The sequence below is a fragment of the Manis pentadactyla genome, chromosome 3, assembly GCF_030020395.1.
Source record: "Manis pentadactyla isolate mManPen7 chromosome 3, mManPen7.hap1, whole genome shotgun sequence".
NCBI lineage: Eukaryota > Metazoa > Chordata > Mammalia > Pholidota > Manidae > Manis > Manis pentadactyla.
Genome location: NC_080021.1, coordinates 106518726 through 106524725, shown reverse-complemented (window position 1 = coordinate 106524725; position 6000 = coordinate 106518726). Strand labels below are relative to the sequence as shown.

Genomic DNA, 6000 nt, shown 5'->3' with positions numbered 1-6000 from the left:
TTACATTCCCACCAGCAGTGTAGGAGGGTTCCTCTTTCTCTGCAACCTCACCAACATTTGTTGTTGTTTGTCTTTTGGATGGTGGTGGTCCTGACTGGTGTGAGGTGATATCTCATTGTGGTTTTAATTTGCATTTCTCTGATGATTAACGATGTGGAGCATCTTTTCATGTGTCTGTTGGCCATCTGAATTTCCTCTTTGGAGAACTGTCTGTTCAGCTCCTCTGCCCATTTTTTAATTGGATTATTTGCTTTTTGTTTGTTGAGGTGTGTGAGCTCTTTACATATTTCAGATGTCAACCCTTTATTGGATCTGTCATTTATGAATATATTTTCCCATACTGTAGGGTACCTTTTTGTTCTATTGATGGTGTCCTTTGTTGTACAGAAGCTTTTCAGCTTGATATAGTCCCACTTGTTCATTTTTGCTTTTGTTTGTCTTGCCCAAGGAGATATGTTCATGAAGAAGTTGCTCATGTTTATGTCCAAGAGATTTTTGCCTATATTTTTTCCAAGAGTTTTATGGTTTCATGACTTACATTCAGGTCTTTGATCCATTTGTAATTTACTTTTGTATATGGGGTTGGACAATAATACAGTTTCATTCTCTTACATGTACCTGTCCAGTTTTGCCAACACCAACTGTTGAAGAGGCTTTCATTTTCCCATTGTATATCCATGGCTCCTTTATTATATATTAGTTGACCATATATGCTTGCTTTTATATCTGTGCTCTCTAGTCTGCTCCATTGGTGTATGGGTCTGTTCTTCTGCCAGTACCAAATTGTCTTGATTACTGTGGCTTTGTAGTAGAGATTGAAGTTGGTGAGCATAATTCCCCCTGCTTTATTCTTCCTTCTCAGGATTGCTTTGGCTGTTCGGGGTCTTTTGTGGTTTCATATGAATTTTAGAATTATTTGCTCTAGTTCATTGAAGAATGCTGTTGGTATTTTGATAGGGATTGCATTGAATCTGTAGATTGTTTTAGGCAGGATGGCGATTTTGACAATAATAATTCTTCCTAGCCAACAGTATGGGATGAATTTCCATTTATTAGTGTCCTCTTTAATTTCTCTTAAGAATGTCCCGTAGTTTTCAGGGTATAGGTCTTTCACTTTCTTGGTTAGGTTTATTCCCAGGTATTTTATTCTTTTTGATGCAATTGTGAATGGAATTGTTTTCCTGATTTCTCTATCTGCTAGTTCATCGTTAGTGTATAGGAACACAACAGATTTCTGTGTAATAATTATGTATCCTGCAACTTTACTGAATTCAGATATTAGATCTAGTAGTTTTGGAGTGTATTCTTTTGGGTTTTTTATGTACAATATCATGTCATCTGTAAACAGGGACAGTTTAACTTCTTCCTTGCCAATCTGGATGCCTTTTATTTCTTTGTGTTGTCTGATTGCTGTGGCTAGGACCTCCAGAACTATGTTGAATAAAAGTGGGGAGAGTGGGCATCCCTGTCTTTTTCCTGGTCTTAAAGGAAAAGCTTTCAACTTCTTGCTGTTAAGTATAATGTTGGCTCTGGGTTTGTCATATATGGCCTTTATTATGTTGAGGTACTTGCCCTCAATACCCGGTTTGTTGAGAGTTTTTATAATGAATGGATGTTGAATTTTGTCGAATGCTTTTTCAACATCTATGGAGATGATCATGTGGTTTTTGTCCTTCTTTTTATTGATGTAGTGGATGATGTTGATGGATCTTAGTTTGTTTTTTACAGTGTGTGCGAGGCATTTTCACTGTGGAGTGTATTTGAGGGCTTTTTAGCAGGTAGGATAAGTTGCCTGTTCTCCATGTAGTTGTGAAACTATGTAGTCTTGGTGAACATGGAGTAAAATATCACTAATTTCTATTTATGGCATGGGGAGTGCAATGAGGGGTGGATGGAAACCATTTAAGTGGATGAAATGTGTGAGTTCCAGAATGCTTGTAAGGAAATGCAGTTTTATGATGTTCAAATAGAGGAAGTCCCTTTTTGTTACAGTGTGTTCCAAGAGACTGACTAGCCACATATTTCTCAGGCAACTATAATGATCTATAATTACTTCAAAGAGTTAAGTTATCCAATTAGGATATGAGAATTTTAGTGATTGTCTAAGTCAACTTCTTCCATTAAACTCATGAAGGAGTTAAGGGTAAGAGGGAAGCCGAGCTAAACTCTAAATCCTAGGTCTTTTGGCTGTCAGGAAGTTGTAACACAGAAATGAAGTACTGTTAATTGGTTACCCACAAGCAGTGTACAGTTGACCTGTGAACAGTGCAGGGGTTAGGGGTCCCAATTCCCCACACAGTGGAAAATCAGCAGGTAACTTTTGACTGTCTTAAACTTAAAAACTTAAATTCTATCTAGTACCCTTCTGTTGACCTGAAGCCTTTCTGATAACATAAACAGTTGGTTTATGCATATTTTGTATGTTACATGTATTATATGCTGTATTCTCACAACAAAGTGAGCTAGAGGAAAAAAGTACTTTTTCAAATTGTCACAAATCTTCAACAAATTTTCCAATATATTTATTGAAAAAAATCTGTGTGTAAGTAGACATGAGCAGTTCAAAACTTTGTTGTTCAAGGGTGAATTGTATTTATTATAATAATTGTCTATAGATCATTTTGTTGTTCATTTTAGGATTTAAATGGGCTTCTGAGGGATGGCTTGGCTGACCTAGTGTCTTTTAATAATAGTGGGCAGTTCTCATATATCGCTCACTCTGGGCCATGTGTTGTCCTAAGGTTTTCTTTTTGTTAACTACTTAATGCCTGCCATAGCTGTGCAATGTGGCAGTTAGTGTTGTTATTATTAATAAATTGGTATCATTAGTATTAGTATTGGTTTTCTCAGTTTACAAATGGGGATACTGAGGCAGAGAGGGCATGTTGCTGGCAGGTGGTATATGTGCAAATCCAAGTTATTGGCTTCAGAAATTGCTTTTGACCATTCTTTGTTCTTTTGCTATCTTTAAGTAAACAACAACAAATCAAAAATAAAAAGTACAGACATATTGCAGAAATTTAAATAGTGTAGACACCATATTTGCTAAATTAGTCACTAACATCTTTCAAATTTTTCTATGCACATAGAGATAAATATGTAAGTAGATGTGTGATTTTGCTTCATATTTAGGAATAGAGGAGGCATCATATTATAAATACTATTCTATAAGTTTCTTATATATAGTATGTTTTCATTTTTGTATGTGTGGATCTTCAGTATTCGTTACATCTGTGTTGATGTAAAGTGGTTTATTTAACTAGTATGTTATTGATGGGCATATGGGGTGTTTCCAGTGTCTTTTACATATGTTTGCCCACTTTGATGAATATTTCTGTTGGATATAGTTCTGAAGATGGAATGGTAGAGTCAAAGAATAAACTTGATACACTTTTGATATATAAAGTAAGTTGCCTTTCAAAAATGTGCAAATTTATATTCTCATCCACTGTATATTATCAGTGTGTTTTTCCATTCTTGAATTTGCATCTGATGTTATCTTTATTAATTGTTACAAAAGGAGAAAAATGAAATCATGTTTTAAATTTGTGTTCTGTTCATAATGAATGAAGCTGAGCATTGTTTAATATTTTTATCAATTGCTCATTCATAGAATCTGTCACCTTTTAAATCTCAAAATTTGATGTGTAGGAACTCTTTTGTAGATGTTTGCAGTTAATTGTAATAATAGCAACTGATGATTATTGAGAGGCTATTCTGTGTCAGGCACTGTTCTGATTGCTTTAAATGTGTTATGCATTTAATAACCCAGGAACACCATGCAATGGGCATTAAGTCACAAGAGGTTAAGAAATTTCCCAAAATAGCTAGGAAGTGGCAGAGTTCAGATTCAGGTGGGATGGCTTGTGCTCTTAACCATCAAGCTAACCTGTCTTTGAGGCTGAGAATAATAACTGTTACAATTTATTGAGTGATTTTTGTGCTTTGTCTTATTTAATCTTCGTGATCATCTAGTGGGTTCTGTTATTATTTTTATTTTGTAGATGAGGAAACCAAGACTTGGAGATTAATTCCTCAGTTAGTAAACAATAGGATTGGAATGTCAGTGAGATCTGTCTGGCTCCAAAGCCATCTTCTTAACCCTCTGTCATCTCCTTTTTTTCTTTCCCAGGTACATTTTCCTAGGAACATTAGGAGTGGCATTAGAAGGAGGGAAAACAATGCAAAGGGGAACCATAGGTCATGTGAGAGAGGAATTAATTCAGTTTCCTTTGCTGAAAATACTAGCCGCAGGCATTAAATCCTGTGTTTTTCCTAGCTGCCTAACAAGGGTGGAGTGAGTGGTTAAAGGCAGTGAGAAGCGAAGTTCAGTGAAATTTCTGTTTGAAAGTGTGGGAAGTGAAATAAAAGTGTGAATCGCTAGATATGATAAATGCCAGTCAACTGTTCACCAAGTGTTGTTCTGTGCATTAGAATTGCTTTTGATTATCCTTACCTATAAAAAGTAATGCTCTTTTTCATGTAAAAATTGCTCTGTGGTCCTTGAGATGTTTACTTTTAAGAAATAGGTAAATGTGGAACCTCCCCTGCCTCACCATATTGGCTCTGCTGTTTGTTTTTCTAGCAAACTGTATACATGAGTTGTCAATGTAAATTTCAGTCTAGTTCAGATAAATAATCAATTCTTAAGTCAGAGTCGGTTGTATTAATAAGATTCTACTCTGAAGTATTTTAGCAGCTAAGTTGAATGTATTTTTTCTTCAGTGTATCATTTTCCACATTCTTATTTATTTATACAGATGGAAACTGCTAGAAATAGGATCTGCCCCCAAGTGGGCAGTCCAGGTCGTACAGGCCTTGAATGTAATGGACTCACCAAGGCCCTGTGAACTAGATGTTCATGTAACGGAAGATGGTTATGGATGGGTTCTTTGCCAGCGGCTTGAACGGACACGCCAAACTATTGGATTCTGAGCACAACTATGGAAAGGAGCAGAGGTCCGGTACACCTCGGGGGAGGGAGAAGGGGACTGAGGGGTATTATGATTAGTATACATAGTGTGGGGTGATCATGGGGAAGACAGTGTAGCACAGAGAAGACAAGTAGTGACTCTGTGGCATCTTACTACACTGATGGACAGTGACTGCAATGGGGCATGGGGGGGGACTTGATAGTATGGGTGAATGTTGAACCTACGTTTTTCATGTGAAACCTTCATAAGAGGGTGTATCAGTGATACCTGAATAATAAATATAAAAAAGCCTGCAGGCTTATGATGGGGACTATGTTGAATCTACAGTTGATCTAGGGAGAACCGTCATCCAGTTGAATCTTGGAATCCGTGAACACGCCCACCTCTCTTCATTTATTCAAATCTTCTCTAATTTTTCTCAGTAATTAAAAAAAAACTTTTTATTAATACAATGTTATGAAGGAGTCACATGAGCAACATTGTGGTTACTACATTCACCCGTATTATCAAGTTCCCCCACTCCCACACACACCCCATTACAGTCACTGTCCATCAAAGTAGTGAGATGCTATTGTGTCAGTACTTGGCTTCTCTGTGCTATAGTGTCTTCCCAGTGACCGCCCTACGTTGTGTGTGCTAATCATAGTGCCCTCTAATTCCCTTCTCCCACCCTCCTCTCCCACCCTTCTCACCCACCCTTCCTCAGCAATGTGTTATGGTTGGTTTCAACCACCTTCCTAGCAACAAGGTTCCCGCCGTAGAGCGAGCGGCTCTGGGCGTAAAGAACGTGAGGCCGTAAAGCCGTGAGTGTCGTAAGCCAGGTGCGGTGCGGAGAGAAGCGGAGGACGTGTCTCCAACATACCGGCGGCCGCAGGAGGAGCCGACGGATGTCTCCGGGTGTCAGCGCGGAAAGCCGACGAGCCGGCGGTGCAGCAACGGTGAGTAGCGGAGGGGACCGGGGAGCGGCCGAGTCAGGGGGAGCCGGGCAGCCGGGGCGGCCGGAGCAGTGACGGCCAAGTGGAACGGAGCGCTTTCTGTCCGCCTCCGCTGCCGCCGCTGCCTGACC

General features: G+C 38.8%; 1 pseudogene; it reads left to right on the top strand.

The window, feature by feature from the left end:
- The first annotated feature begins 5748 nt into the window (after positions 1-5748).
- The window catches only part of LOC118914297 (serine/threonine-protein kinase greatwall-like), an 88145-nt pseudogene continuing 87893 nt past the window's right edge, over positions 5749-6000 (top strand).